This window comes from Chanos chanos, chromosome 5 (assembly GCF_902362185.1).
Source record: "Chanos chanos chromosome 5, fChaCha1.1, whole genome shotgun sequence".
In the NCBI taxonomy this organism is placed as follows: Eukaryota; Metazoa; Chordata; class Actinopteri; order Gonorynchiformes; family Chanidae; genus Chanos; species Chanos chanos.
In genome coordinates this window covers 24,035,251-24,052,962 of record NC_044499.1, presented here as the reverse complement: position 1 = coordinate 24,052,962, position 17,712 = coordinate 24,035,251, and positions in this window count along the sequence as shown.

Below are 17,712 nucleotides of genomic sequence, written 5' to 3'. Positions count from 1 at the left end.
TGCTTCTGTGGAATGTCATCTATGATACACATATAACACATAACTTTTCCCACATAACCAGGTCAGCTTGTCTCCTAAGTATGACAGCAACTCATCTGTCTCATCTAATTTTCTGCCTTTGTCATTGTGATGAATAGATCTAGTATAACATGACATGAATATATATATATATATATATATATATATATATATATATAGGGAGAGACAGAGCGAGGGAGAGAGAGAGAGAAGGAGGTGAAGTTCCTATATAATTGTTGTGAATAAGCACAGTTGCATACAGCTGCGAAGACACATATAAGAAAAAAGGCATTATGAACTTCATTAAAAGATATTTATATAACCCTCCAAAGAAAGCTAATGCCATACAACCACAGTAAACACAATAAGGACCCAGGCCGACTGTTGAGTGTATATTTTTAGGATGGTTTTTTTTTCTGGAAGCTGGGTGGGGGTCTTGGAGACTCATAGACGTAACAGGGGAAAATGAATTTTTGAGAAGAGAGGAAGTCAGCGGACAGACTCGGAAATTGTCCCCTGCTTGGACGAGACATTAAAGCTCCATAAGCTCAACGCTGGTGAGGAGTGAAAAAAAAACAAAACCCAAACTAAAACAATGGCAGAGAAAAAGCGAGCGGTAAAGGAATGAATGCCAGGAATCAAGACAATACTCTGGTGACTGTAACACTGCACACTGCAACTCTATTATGATTAAGGAAATTTAGAGTGACACTTTGGAGTGGTTTGGGGGTTCTAAATTTAGGTTGGGGGCCTTTTCTCGGAACACCCTAAAATCCTTAAATGCAATTCTGGTGTACTTGTACGAACTTTGGTGAGAACGTCAAACTTTCTTGAAACCATGAAAAATAAAAATTTAAGAAAAATTGGTCCAACCTTATGAATAAAGCACTGAAAAAGTTTTTAATTTTGTTTTTGTCTTTTGAAATGTTAGGAGCGTTTTGAAGTTGGCAGGGTCTAACGGGCAATTTGTACATGTGCTGAAATGCTGTTTTAATGCTGAAATGCTGAACTGCTTGCTTAGTTCATGAGTGTAGACGCCTGCTTTTCCCTGCATTGTGCTAAATACTGAGTGTCATGTATATCAGCGTACAGATAGCAGCAACTTAAGCTGAGTTTTTCAAAACGCAAAAAACTCTCTGAGGCACATGTACTGTTGAAGCAGAGACCTATCCAGGTCTTCAACCACATTCATGACTTGCAATATTTTTTTTTTTTTTTAATTAATTGACAAAACAGGCCACAATTTCAATGACAATATAACAATATCAAAAATAATGAAAAAATATCTTTAGATGTTTTTTCTTTATTACTCTGATTAAACAGACACATTTATTAATAGGTTTCTAGGTTTCTGTGTGAGCTCACACAGATCCACTGGGCTGCAAATGAAGTCTGTAAATTGAACCAGTTTGGGCATTAAATTAACAGGCAGTTTTCGCTTTAGGCCAGCACCTCTACCCCTGATTCAGCACATCTGCTGATTCCTGAGTGCTTGGTTTCTTGAAGAGGGTGTACTTGTTCAGTATAGTTGGTCTCCAGGACAGGAGTTCAAAAGCACCACCAGTCTACAGAGTTAGAAAGCTGATACAATGCTGGCACTTGTTGCTCTTATTGCAAAATCTGGTCTGTTTATAGTCATCCATTTCCTTGGGAGTCTTCTCTCAACATACTAGAAACGATATTAAACAGAACCAGGTTTTATATCAACAGAGCAGTTGAATTGTTAATAGATTTTAGATTCCCAACTAAAGTCATCAAAATCTCACTATGAGTGACTAAACAATTGATTGCCATGCCAAATGGATGGTATGAAAGCATTGTGGAAACAGTTTTTGAAATGCAGGATACTGCACGCACTGGCAGATGGTTTGAAATGAAAACATAAAGAGGAAGTTGTGTAATAGCTACCCAAAAAAACTAAGAAATAATGACAGCTTGATAATTTTACATGGGTCCTGTTTTCATTTTCTATGTGTAGATGTTAAAGAGATGTTCTGTTTTCATGTACAGAGGTCACTGTATTTGGGAACACAGCGCTAGAAGACACGAGTAGGCTCCAAGCCAGTGGAAATAACTTGTTCACATGGTCTTACCCTGGATGTACACACAAACATGTTTTTACTATCACAACAAAGCCGAAATCCGATATCTGTTATGACTCTATGATGTCACAAAGGGAGAAAACAGATTAATTTTCATTGGTGCACAAACTATCGCCAAAACTATCACCACAAAAACAAAAGCATGTCAGTAATTTTCAGACACTAATGTTGAACGATCAGGCAATTATGATTTTTTTCCATTTATGTTATTTGTGTACGAACACATTTAAGATATGCAACACACTTTGACAGTTTACTCTCCCATTGGAAAAAGGACAGACCCCCCCCTCCCCCGCATCACCCCTATGCATTCTGTGTGTTTTTCATCTGTTATACAGTGTCTCCTTTACTGCTCTCATCTGCTGTCATCACCTTTTTTCGTGGCCAGTCATGTGCGCCAGTACATGGAAACATTTATAATACTGAGGTTAGCAAGCTTTCTGCACTATTGTCTGTCTTGTATTGTATTGTTTTTTTGTTGTTGTTTTTTTACAAGTTACAGTATCTCTAGAATATGTGCCTGGAATGTATCACTGTTTTGGTTATCTGTGTCATACAGAATGTAGGGCCACACTGGAAGGGCTTCGCTGAAATTACAACAAGCTCCGATTGAAACTTTCTAACTTTTACCAAACACTTTTCATGTGTTTCAAGGGCAATGATTACAAAAAACTCTTTGCTGACCAACAGACATGAATTTACAGGTATATGCAATTAGCAACAACTCTTATTATCTCAAAGAACATGCGGTAAATAGATAAACACATAAATACACACACACACACACACACACACACACAGACAAACACACGTGCCTGTGCGCACACGCACACACACACGCACACACACATACACACACACACACGCACACACACACACATGCACACATGCACGCACGCACACATACACACACACACAGACACACACACACACACACACACACACACACACGTACACGTACACAGACACACATGCACACACACACTGAAACAAGCTTTTCATCACTATATGTCCTATTTCATACTACTTTTTTTCAGTTTGTTCATGATGTCACTGCAACCATTTGTAAAACTTGACTGACCTGGAACATGGTGTCCGTTACACGAGCTGAGGGAGACGTGACATACATTATATCCTGTACGCATGCAAGAGAATAAGTGGACCAAGGTGAAATCATATATCAAACGACACGGTTCTCATTTTGCATTTCATTTACGACCAAATGGCTTTTACTATTTGCAGCCTCTATTTGGGTCACATGCTGATCTGTCTGAACTGCCAGACTCTAGCATAATTATATTTTATTTATTTATTTTGCAACCATGTTATGTCTTCGGAGGCCTGATTATTATAAATGATCACTATCATTCAGCTTTCAGCTCATAACAGAAAAAAGGCCTTATGTAAACCCTAACTTCGGCAGAGGAAACCTCACCCACAGCCTCTCTCCCTTTTAAGTAAATCATCACTAAGATGTTAAAATTCTATTTATAACCTGTTAAGATGTTCATCCTGTAACACATGAAAGCTAATGGACAAACATGGGTCTATTAAAAAGACAGTGATGAGCTCTGCTTTCCCTGAAAAGGAACTGGCATCCAACTATGCCAGTCCTTCAATTATTACTTATATAGAATTTGTAATAAATAGATAAATATGTACTGTTATTTCAAGAAATTAATTATCTCCTTGATAAAGAAAGTGGTATCACATAAACAGGATATATTTCACGTTAATATATTAAAATGTCATATATTCTTATGCACTAAAGCAGTTTCTCACAGAAAAAAAAGATTTTTTGACAAATTTTCCTCGAATTAAGTTTTGAAAATCACTCTTTGGGCAAGTAGTTTGTCATTTATCATTGTGCGAAAATTCAGATGAGTCTGGAGGAGTGGAATTCAAATGGTTATGGATACTGATACATTGGAACTCATAAAGAGATTTCTTATAAGACACCACTTTCCAGTACTGGGTCAATAAGAAGGAACTTTAAAACCACAGTGGAGGCGGTGCGTTTGTGAGTTAAAGATGTTTGAATGATCTCAGAGGAAAACAAACAAAATAGTCAAAAAGTGATCAGAGCCACAGATGGACAATGCATAGCCGCACATTGGGAATACAGATGAATCAGAAACATAGAAATTCTTAATTATTCCCAATGGTCACATTGCATCAGAAGACATTTTAGAAGGGTTGGAAGAAAAAAAAAAGAAAAAACTGTCTTTTTTCTTGCCTGCCATGAGGATTAAGTCAGGGGTTGCTGTCCTGTTTTGATTTTAACTGTTGTGGCCTGTAAAGCCCTTTGAGACTGTAAGTGATATTGGGTCTAAATAAACTTGAAACTTGAAACTTGAAAAAAAGGGTTTCGAACAAACATCATCAAGCTCCAGCAAATCCCAAGACAAACTGTTCATAAGGCGGATCCCTTCAACCTGGAAGTTTCACCGCACTAAGTCAACAGTCCCAAGCAAAAGACAGTAAAAGATGGTTAACTGATCTCAGAATTACTGTTGGACAATGGATAACTAGTCTCTTGACTTCAACCTGGTCTAAAAGGTGTATGATCTGAACTGAAGAGAGAACTCTTCAGACCAAAGAATCTAAAGGATCTTGGAAGAATCTGTAGAAATGAAAACACCACAGAATCCGTTGTCATGGCAAGGGAACAATGTCTGATATTAATGATAAAAGTGTGTAATGAAAAAAGTGTCACTTTCACTGATTCCACTGAACTATGACTTAAGTCAAACATTTAAAAGGCAAAATATAAAAACAGCATTGGAGTGATATTCTTTTTCTCATTTTCAAGGGGATGAACAATATGGCAGGACACTGTACTTCCATTTACACTGGGAACCACCTTGATATCACTAAAAGTAATCTATTAATTAACCATAATTAATTCCTATTATGAGTGCCTTATTGGAGATGAACCACAAATTTCTTCCATTTTTCTCTCTGAAACATGTCACATGGCTGGAATGTGCTTCAGCAAACTCGATCAAAGTGATGTTTTCTTGGCACTGTGTGCTGTTTTGGTTTTTGAATCTGTATTCTGCTGGTTCATTCAGAACTCTGTGTCCCAATGTCTGAACTTCATTTGACCTGTGTTCAACAAAACATCATCTGCACTGTCACAACAGAAGACTGATAGATGAGCATCCATCGGAAATAAACTCTAAACTTCAGCACCACTCACACCCAAACACGGTATCTTTAGCAGCCACTACCTATCATTCACAGAATATCTTTGGGGCTGAATGAGGCCTTGTCTTTTTTTCCAGAACATATCAAGCTATAAAGGACATGAAATTAACTGCAAACGGATCAGGGTTTTTTTTCTGTCAAACTACAGAAAACAATAACTGTCTTTAGCAATTCTGAAAATTTCTCCTACGACAATATGACAATATCTTATCTTTCCATCACTGACTGTATTGGAACAGTTACGGGAAAGTCCTAGTGGGAATTCTCGGTCGTGGTCTATGCTTTCACTAGACCTTTACTCACCCAAAACTCAAGACATGTTTTGGGAAAAGAACAGGAAGGATGGAACTCCCAGATGTCCATGGGAAAAAACTGAGCGATTACAAGACCTTAGTCTCAAAAACTTTAGCTTCTAAGTTCCAGGGGTCAACATATTTTATCAAGGCTAATTTCATGTTGACCAGACCCCAGAGACTGGTCAACTAGACTCCCCTCCAAGGAGTACCATCATATTTGGAAAAAATCTGGCAAGTTGTACACACAGGGGAGTTTTTTGTGGTCTTTAGCTCCACACATCAAATTATGTTTGTTATTTTTTGTTCCTTGTGCTTTTGAGCTAAAAACCTATTCAATAAACACTCTCCAACATTAAATGGACACAATGTCAATGATAATCCAGCAAAACACAAATCTCAAGAGTTTGTTTTATGTCAAATTTTTTTGGTACTCCATGTGTGATAGACAGCAAAGTGGCTGCTGCTGTATTTTGTTTCCGACTGCGTCCAGTGCCCAGGCTCCAGCTCTGGACATATGGTTGTGGACCAGACGCTGATGTTTAATCAGTCCATCAGAGTGCCAGCAGGAGCGGCTGAATCTGCTTTTCAATTCATAGAAGTGAACCAGAGGAGCAGAGCACAAAACCAATGATTCTGAATGGCACGTAATAATGGACAGGTTTCAGTACATTATGTAAAAGCACCTACATGGCTATTAATTAAGTCATGTGCATATTTCTGGGGGTTTATCCATGAATTATAATTGCCTGTAGTTTTAATCCAAACAGCCTGGATGGAGATGGAGTTTTAGCAAGAAGATATGGTCCATGAATAGCCACTCATCGGTCTCGATTACACAGCAGATGTTGTAAGGAGATGAATGTTAAACAGCGTGGGCCTCCGCAAGGAGCAGGTTCCTTTCGCCCAGTATGTGCTTACCATTGAAAACAAGCGGTAGACCAAACAAGGCTTCAGTGCTTGGTTTGAAGATCAGAAGATCCTTGCTACTGACCAAGAGTTCACCCCAAATGATTTGAACCTAATGCACCAAATCAAAAATAAATAAATCAATAAAACCACTCTGCACCACTCTGTTCTGTTTGATCACTGTTTGGTTTGACAGAATAATTGCAACCATAGCTCCACTCTTCTATTCATGGTAGTCTCTTGAAGACCACGTAAGCAGCTGAAATAACACCCCCCCTTCACCTACCGTATATTCTCAGAAGTTCTATTAGGAATTTGTAGCTCCATTCAGGGTAGAGTAAGTGTAAGAGGAATTCAGAATCAAGTGGAGAATCTTCAGAGAAAAACAGTGGGCTGTGGGTTGTGTGTGGGGGTGGGGGGTGGGTGGTGTGTGTGCTGGGGGGGTACATAGAGTACAGGCCCAAAGCAGGGGGATAGGCTGGACTCCGTGGACAATCCTGCCCTTGTACTTGGAAAGATTATGGGCATTCAGATGAAAATGGCCTCTCGGCAAGATGCTTTCATACAAAACCTTAATTGGGAACATTGGAAGAAATGTGCTGGCTTAGCGCTGATATTTCTTTAATGGAAGATGATTACACTCATATATGGCTAATGCAGCTTTTTAGATTCTGTCAATTGCCCACCTGATGAGAGAGCGAGAGAGAGAGAGAGAGAGAGAGAGAGAGAGAAAGAAAGAAAACAAAATAAAACAGAACAAAGTATAATGGAGATATGAATGAGTACAAGCAAACAACAGAGCAGTCACGCAGTCACTCAGGGCAAAGAGGGGAACAGGGTGATCTCCAGGACCCTCGTGACATTGTAGACAAGCAGTCATGTTTCTGTGCTTAAGTTGACTGGGTACAGAGGCAGACCAAGGTGGTAAGCTTAAAAAGGACCATTAATCAAATTGTTTTACATCTACATTGACATTTACATTACATTTCTACTAATTACTGATATGTTACAGGATATATAAACTCAGTCTTCCATTCACTTCAAGTTTCACTGGATAAGACACTCAAGTGTCACTTCTGATATATTGTCTTCCCTCTGATGTCATAAGGACTTCCTTTAAACCGATTTCTTCATGTTCCAATTAGCAGGGGCACAATAAACTGTATTTGTATGTAAGCATGAAATTCAGTGAGGTTCTTCTTTTTAGTTTTTTCCCCCAGGCAATATATCAAATAGTATATAATTATTTAACTATAAAATAATGGCTGATATTTATTCTTTTGAGTAATGGACAATGATTCATCTGGGAAAGTTCATTACAGATGTGATGTCATCACCTATTATGTCATCGCCTATTACACCTTATTCTCATGACATCGTGATCTCATGATACATCTACATTACACAGTACTGACCTACCATACCATTTCTGTGCAGCAACTAATTGAGGATGTTGTTTTTCATGCACATGTATGGTTAAACAGAGGACTTTGCACTCAGCTCAAATCACTCTCAATCCCCAATCAGATTTATTATCACTACAAACATGAGGACACACATCGGTCATTGACATTATTGGCATATTGACTGACATTGTATCTCTTCAGTTATACAGCTACATAGACACTAATCATATTCAATAATGAGAATCTCTTGTAGTCCATGTGACAAGTTGGACCACTCTAAACTTATGAGAAAACTGCTGAGGTCACATTTTCATAGCAAATTATGTCTGGAATGCCAATACAGGAGTGGTGTAGGCATCTTCATGCACTGATAGCCTAGTTATAGACTGAAGTAAGCGGTTGCATGAATACTGTTGCACAGCTGAAATATTCTCCATTGGTTACAAGCGAAATTTCGCCCGAGTTTCTAGTAAATTGCGTCGGGTATTACACAGTGCAGTCTGTGGGGCTGCTTACACGGAATCAACATTAATTGTAAACATACTACATTCTGGAAAACCATCCTAAGCCTTATTTGTTTTGCCATTGGCCTTTCCCTCTACTTTTGATCAGTTACAGATGCCTGATAAAATGTTTGACATAGCTGTTTGGTCAGAAACATAAACTGAAGTCTGGAGCCCAAGTCAGATCTGCACCCACCTCATGTTCCTTAAGCAGCTAAAGAACATACTTTTCTAGATAGGGGTATGCTGAAAAAGGTCAGTAGACCATGGTTTCGCCCGCGGGCAAAGGAAATGTCCACTGATGACCAAAATTATTCATATTCTTAAAGACAAACAGAATCTCTCTGACAAAAAATCAGTGTCAGATTATACTTTAGACATTGTTGAACATGGTGATGTAAAAATTTGCCTGTTTATGGCTGTGTTGACCCTCCTAATGGGCCTCATTCACCAGCCGTTCTCAAGAAGAAATTTCATGAAAAACATCATGGTGTGCTTCTTTCCTGGTTTTCATTTCTTTATTTTTTGTAATGTTTATCTATTTGAAGTACAGGTAATGAAGTTAGAAGCAGTCCACTCACAGGAACATTTCATTTCCTGCTCTACATACTCTATGCCAACAAGTATCTGTCAGTAACCCATACACACACACAAACACACACACACACACACGCAAAAGCGTAGAGACTCTTGAGATGAACAGCCTGTCAGATGGGAAAACCCCATAAAGAGTAGAAATAGGAAATGTCCACCCACACAGTATCTCAAGGACCTTCACCTTTTGTCTGCCCAGATAATTGGAAAAACCTTTCTGGAAGAAAAAAAATCTTCATCAGAAAGTGGTCTGAGAGATTGAGAGACAGACTGAGAGAGAGAAAAATAGGTGGGGGTAAAGAGAGAGAGAGAGAGAAGAGATGATGAATCACATACAATGGAGCAGACTTTGTCAATTATGAAGTTTTTTCCCTGCAGCATCTCACTTCCCAGGCAGAATTTGTCATCTGCTCTCTGAGACCTTTTAAGTGCTCTGTTTCTATGGCTTCACGATTCAGAGAGGCAATATGTGTGAGTGACTCAGTGAACGCACACAAGACAGAGACTACAGAATGTCATCTTTCATCTGTACAGCTGCTTTAGACACCTGACACATTACTACGTTAGTAAAATACAATTTAGTGAGGTGAGTGAAAAAAGACAAAAAACTTGTAGTAGACTAGACAGACAGACAGACAGACAGGCAGGCGGGCAGGCGGGCAGACAGACATGCAAACAGATAAACAGACAGACAGGCAGACAGACAGATCGACAGACAGACAGACCAACAGATCTACCGAGACAAACAGATAGGTAGGTAGATAGATAGATAGATAGATAGATAGATAGATAGATAGATAGATAGATAGATAGATAGATACATAGATAGATAGATTATTGACATTAATCGATTACTGTTGACACCATTTGTATAGTGCTACAACACTTAATAGCCACTTCATTAATACTACATTCCCTGGCAACGATGTTTTATTGTACATACAATTTTACTGTTGATAGACAGACAGTGGATTACACTCATGTCCTTGGTGCACACTGCTGTCTGTAAGCATGTGTCATCTCTTTTGAGACACAGTTCACAGTTTAAGCAAAGAAAAAGTTCCATTTGTCAGGATCATCAAGGTGATAAAAGTAAATGTCGAACAGCTATACAAACTGAGCAACATTTTAGTAACCTCTATAAACATAGTCAATATAGTCAGTATATTTGTCCAACTCTGTGAATGTAATTAGGCCTTAATAACAGTGACAAAATTAAGTAATCTCCTCCACATTCCACACCAAACATCCTTCTGTCATCTTCTGTCTCAGCTTTTTCTGTCATAATACCCAAATCCATGCTCAGTCTGTTGAACTCCTGAACTTGTGTTCCTAATGCATGAAATCTTGGACTTTCTCTGTGGTGGTGACCTCTGGCCTATGAGAAACAACTACAGAAGCAAAGGAGAGGAGAGAGTAGAGAGCAGACATAGCCTTACCATCCACACACAGACACACACACAGACACACACACACACACAGACACACACACACACACACACACACACACACAGAGCCTACCACAGACCTGAGGCCTGGGAGATTGAGAATTCTCACAGTTTTACGTTATCCCAGTCACCGTTACACTAACAGCTAAACACTTCAGCTCTCTCAGCATTTAATCAGGTTTAACATTCACGGCGTTTATAGCATTATTAAAAACAAAACAAAACGAAACAAAAAACATTCATTCATTTGAAGCAAACTGGATTTAAAGTTAGAACAGGGATGGGGAAAACGTTAGCTGAACAATTTACAGAGAACAGTCACGCTGCACAAGTCAAAAGAAGTATTATGTTTGTATCGTGACAATAAAAATGGCTCTGCTGTGATGGCTCTTTTAATTTTGTTTTTTTGTCTGTAGTACATGACGCTGAGGCAAAACATCAGAGATAATTTAGCAGTAAAGGTGAATATCCTTACGTGTCAGTTTTTAGGCAGAGAGTTGTCTCATACTGCATACACACAGACACATACACACACACATGCACATACACACACACATGCACATACACACACACAAACACTCAAACATACACACACTTTTTAGATACTGTCAATTGCTCACCTGATGATAGAGACAAGGGAGAGAGAAAGAGGGAAAGAGAGAGAGAGACAAGGAGGGAGAGAGAGAGAGAGAGAGAGAGAGGGAGAGAGAGAGAGAGAGAAGGAGGGAGAGAGAGAGAGAGAGAAGGAGGGGGAGAGAGAGAAGGAGGGAGAGAGAGAGAGAGAAGGAGGGGGAGAGAGAAGTAGGGGGAGAGAGAGAAGGAGGGCGAGAGAGAGAGACAGAGAAGGAGGGGGAGAGAGAGAGAGAGAGAGAGAGCGAGAGAGAGGCACTTATTGCAGGAGGCACTTTCACAGTATCACGTGATCTTCTTATCAGGTTTTCAGGATAGAGTAATGTTATTTACAACATATACAAACTTAGAGATTAGGAGACCCAACTGAACGTGCACAAATAAAAATAATCCCACCTTTTACAGAATGTCACCGAGACAGTTAAGAAGAATAAGAATGTGAGCTATTTATTTATTTTAGTAGCATTTTTCCCGTATAAATTTATGGGGATTGCGGGGAAAATGTGGGCATGCTCTTTTACCTTTTTATTATTCTGGGCCACACACTCCACATTAATGTGCCATAACAGTGAAGCATTCACTAGGGGGAGCGTTATGAAAATGGGCACCACAATTATCATTAACACTATGAAACTGTCATTTCCTGGGAACACATTACTGTGACACTGGGTGCCTAAGAATATTCAGAGGTTTTTTTTTGTATTATCATCATTAATATTATTATTATTAGACCAGTAACACTGGGTCAATTTACGACACTAAGTGAGTAATCAATGAAAATTTTTACCTGTTCTGTTAAGCTGCAATGTTTTAGCGATGCATTCTGATATAACCGTTAATATAATGTACAATAAAGCTAAAATCCTGTCCTTTTCATGTTCATATCGATGCAAAATAAATTTTTAAACACCAAAATTCAAGTGTAACATGTATTTTCAACATGGGTTTGAGTGGTAAACATTTTATGGGCACACACTGATATGAAATACCACATTGCATTAACCATCTGTCAAATCACTTAGTTACATCAAATACCTTACAGACTTCAGCAAAACGAGTTGACAGGATAAATCACTAAATAAACAGAAATAGAACCATTAAACTGTCTCTTTCCTTTATACTGTCACTAGATGGCAGTATGGTCTTGTTACCATTGTCACTTCCTACGATTCCATTCTTGAAACATAAGATCAAATATTGTCATTGCAAATACATTAAACATACAATTTAGGCGTGGGTGTGGGCGTGGGCGGGGGGGGGGGGGGGGATAAATCAGATTTATTTCTTCAAAGAATGAGCTCGAGAATAAGTTGAATACCTGACAAAAGACTTATCAGAGTGAAACTTTGACATCATAGTTTTTGCTAAACATCAGAGGTGAAAGACCACATAAATACTATATTGTGTAGAATAGCTAATAAAAAGTTTTAAAAAAATTTTACACTTCCATCAAGATAAAAATGAACGACCAAGTTTGGCAAATAGGTAAGGAGTTTTAATCTGTCCTTGCAACTACAGTTGAACACTCTCTTGTAATAGAGTGAACACTTTTGTACTGCCACCATGTTGTTGTGTTCATTTTTCTGTTAACAGCCAAAGACTGAAGAGTAGCTGCTGATCGTCATTCTCCACTGCCAGGAAATCTCATGCCTGGAGACAAACTGCCCTCACACACACACACACACACACACACACACAAAAAAATGCTTGAACACACACACACGCACACATGTGTGCAGGCGCGCACACAATTACACACTCAAAAATGCTTACACAGACACACACACACACACATAACCACATGCACGCACAGATGCACATGCATATCCAGTCAGGGAATCAGCTATAATCATTCATCCTTTTTCACTCACTCACCCTTTGTGCACTTAGCATTACATGCTAGGGGATGAATACTAATACCATCCTTTGTCTAAATGTGGTAATGGATTCTGACTAAGAGTGAAAATGAATGTCTCAGTGCAAACGTGGGGGCATTATTTGTTTATTGGTATGGGTTTACATTCACAATGAAGGCAATGGTATGCAGAGTTGCACACAATGCGTTTCACCCTCAGGCCCCTCTCCAGACTTGGTATGCACCACTTGGTATGCACCCATTACCTGGAGAGAGGTAGCACCTGGCACTTACCAGCACAGGGTCATTCAAGCTGTCCAGAAACATACTTCCAGTTGCTAGGCAGGGAGTGAGTCTGGCTCTGTTCCTGCCTGGTGGAGGGCCTGGATCTTGGCCTACTTGGTCTTTCCTGGCCAAACACTCAGAGCTGTGAATCATCAGTTCATGAGTTCAGGTGACTATTTCATGGGAGCAGCTTCTCCATTATCAAGAGCATCATGAGCCGGGGCGGGGTTTTCCGAGACTTGACTGCATCTGGGCCCAATGGGAAACCGGATCATACCAAACGCGATAAAAAGCGAGTTCGCAGCCCTTTAAAGCAAAATATATCTTGGCGTCGCGCTCGGCAATCTCATCAGCCGAACAGTTTGCTAAAACGAGTTCTAATGGGGTTGTATCATTGTTATGAGGTGATCCGTCTGATAATGACAGATGTAAAATGCTCTTGCTTTGAATCAGAGGTGGAAATAAAAGCAGCAGTTGAGTCGATAGAAGCCTAATATCTCTCCTCACTCTTCCAAATGACTCAATCCCAGAGCCAATCTTTTGTTCGATCCTCCACAGTCCATTCAGGACAGAGATAACGAAGAATTGTCAGCCCCAGTGCTCTGAAATATAACAGAATGGAAATAGGTGGGTTTCTCTTACCAGTTCCATGACGTCTTTGGGACTTAGCGTCCCTAATGGTTTTTATTGTGCATCCTAGTCGGGCTAAAAGCAGAAAATATTATTCGGTGTGATGATGTGGGAAAGGAGGGAACAGACTTACCGGCTCGATCTCGTCTTCCATTTGAATGTCATGATGGCAGAGAGTCACTACAGAAGATGCTGGGGTTTTGGTTGTTACATAGGCCTTAGTTTAACTGTACAGAATTTCTCTCGATGTTCTTATTGAGCATGTAAATATTAACATATAAAACACGAGCTGTGGGTCAGTCTTTTAATGCTGAACATTCAACGTCCATTAAATGCCCTGTGTTATTACAGGTGATCAATCCTGAATTGAAAAACTTTCATAAACACCTAGTTGGGTGGCAGTTTGCTAAAATGAGCCACTGAAACTGCTACTTGGTTGAACAGTGAAATAGAACAAAAAAGAAGAGTACTTCAACAACGTGAAAAGCTGTCAATGACATTTTAACCTTTGACCCTTGAAGAGGGGTTTCATTTTCATCAAGGGATCAATTCCAAAACTCCAACAGCCCAATTGACCATTAACACTGCAAAAAAAAAGGGAAAAAAGTGAGGTAATGGTGATAACAGAAGCTCTCTCAGCTAGAGGGAAAACTCTGTGAACCTGAATAGAGATTAGCTCATAATTGCCACTTCTTCAAATGATCTGACATGAAAGCCTAAGTATTGAGAGTTCTCAGTAATTATTAACATCTGAGAGCATGAGATGGGGAACAAGGCTGAGTGCATTAATCTGGGTAATCTTACATGGGAATGATCATTAGGCATTGGTAAGATGAGCCCCCAGAACATCCACAGACACAGTTATTCCTGTCATTATTCAGGCTGTCTGTTGATCCATTAGAAACTTTTATTTTGGGTCAGTCATAATCAACCCCCTGTAATTATTATAAAGATACTACATTATATGTAACAGTTTTATATTTTATGTGATATTTTGTGATATATATATCAGTTTTATCAATATCTGTGCTTTTTATTTGGATTGTCTAGAGGTAGTACAAAAAAACAAACAAAAAAAAACAACAGTGATGGAGTTTGGTGAATAACATAATTTCAGACACTAGTCTTTTAATGTGCTTTTACCGCTGAGCTGTTAGACACTGCTTACCTGCTGTGGTGGTAATTTAGAGTCAAAAGTTACACACACACACACACACACACACACACACACACACACACACACACACACACACACTCACACAGGTATTTAATGCTGAGACCACAAAGTTGCAAACACTGCACCTGGCCTCACCGGATTTCTGTAATTTAAATCAGTGCTACTGCTATGGCTTTTGTAGATGTATGCATATGAAGACCTAAAGCTATGGGGCAAGGTTTCATGGTTTGTGCTACACTAAGCTAACAGAGTAATTTATGCATTACTATTGAATTACAATTAGCTTACTGCCAAGATATAAACTTTTCATCTGACAAGGCACTTTAAAAAAATCCAACCACTCCCCCCCGCTCCTCCACCACCAACAATGAAGCTTCCAAGTGAACATCACATATTATCTTTCCGGCTATGCCCTAAAAACTATGAATAACCAATCCAAGTCTACGAGACTGTGTATCTGTGCCACCCACCGCACAACAGACAGATGTTCGTCAGTGATGCCAGGCCACTGAAAGTAGTGAAGGTAAAGATAACCCGTCTACCACTGAAATGATTTATCATACAGTCAAAACACTGTATACAATTACAACACTAACGACAATTAGCATATGGCCACCTCTCTCAGAGGGGACAGAGTTATGAGGTGAAATGGATGCTCTGCTTACTGAGAAATCATAATTCCTCTGAGGTTTATGACTGTGGTGGTAACAAGGCCATAAACGAATCCCCAGTCAGGCACTGCAGTGTGACTGCGCGCTGCGCAGTGACGACAAAGGGATGTTTGAGAAACATGCAGCTGGGTTGAGCTGGGATGTGGATTAATGATTCAAGGGTTGCACTGACTGGAGTAAAAGCGTTGGGTGCTCTGACGGCAGTCCAGTCATTTTAATGAGAAAGCCCAGGACTGCTGTGACCTTGGTTATTCTAATGAATCCTAGTGATTGTTTCATTGGCCTGCTCTTCACGTGTGCACTAGGTCTTATTCATCTGTTGTTTGTTAATCTCTTTGAAAGTTGCAAGGATGCCTGAGAGATTAGAGATTTGACATGCATTCTGTGTGTCTGATACAAGAGTCAGCGTGTGCATCACATAGCTGTCCTCTGGTTTTATGACTGTTTGCCTGGATAAGCCATGGAAAAGGTGTGCTGTGTGACAGAAGAGGATGCTAGGCAATGACTGGACCCGTCTAAAGCCTTTGGGGACCCACCAAACTGCCATAACTAGACATCTGTGGTGATTTCCTTCTCTTTGGCCAACAGGCATCAAAATCATGAGCAGTTCCTCCAGAAAAAAATAAACAAATAAAAGACATGGTTATTTCATCATGTGTAAAATATTAGATGTGACTTTATGACCATATGGCCTTAAACAGGCTGTGGTTTAATGATCGTTGTGCTATGGACCAACATGTCTGTGCTGTATTTGTAAAAATCTGACTTTTCATTCAGTAGATGTATTCTCAGAATAAAATGTATTAATTTCATTTTTGTCTGTCTGAAGGTAGAAGACTTCATCTTTGTCTGTTTTCAGAGAGAAAAAAATTAATTGAAGATTAATCTAGTACAACCAATTAAATTCCATGTGTCCAATTCATTCTTGGAAAATCTTATTACCACAGAAATGAAGTAATTGTGTAAGAGAACAAAGATCAGCTGCAAACCATTTTCAGCTTTTATTTATTTATTTCAAGTGGTGTCATAATAATCAATTAGCACAGATGAGCGTTTCTGGATTAATGGACTAAGACTGAAGAATTTATGAAGAGTGGGTGGACGGTGAGACTGAGCAGGCGCCTCCAAACAGATTTGTCTCAATTTACCTATCAAAGTCTCAGGAGAGTCCTGACGATCGTATAACAGGGCCTCACTGAATGGGAATGACTGTGCCGGAGCTTGAGAGACAGCTATAAAGAAAGGGGTGAAGTGGTAGGGGGTGCATGAGTGGGGGTGGAGGAGGACACCTGAATTGAGAATAATGAGCTTGGAATGGAGCATAGACATCTCTTTCATGTTCAGTCGCGTTAGCATCGTACTTTCATCATCAACTACAAACTTGTGGAGGGTTTTGCCTCACAGACACACTTTTACTACGGAGTGGAGAAAAAAAGGAGAGAGAGAGGGAGAGAGAGAGAGCTTTTCGCAGCCCGGATTTTTTTTGTTGTTGTTGTTTATCATGACGTTCACGCTTGCATTCTATGCACATGTGGAATGCGAATCGACATTAGCAAAAACTTAACTGGTGACAAAGGTGTTTTTAATGGTGTCACAGCTCAAGCGGCTGAATTCATAAATGAATATTAACAGTGACAGGTTGACTGCACATATGATGGATGCTGTCATTAAGAGCCACCAAGGACGATTAAAAACGGACATGTATAAAACCGTGTCAGGTCGCAAACAGTGGTATAACGTAGAAAAAATTAGAAGCGACGTGTTGGGGCAAATTCAGTGATGTACGCACAATAATATATAACAGCTGGAGGGGTGAATGATTCCAATTAGGGCTTTATGACTCTGTCAGAAATATTTTAGGAAGGCGAAATACATGTGCCAGAGCACAGATGCACGCAGGACATCGCCGCTTAATACAAATGTTTTAAGAATTCACAGCTGTCGCACTGATGCCTGGACGCAGCGCAATCACCAATTGACT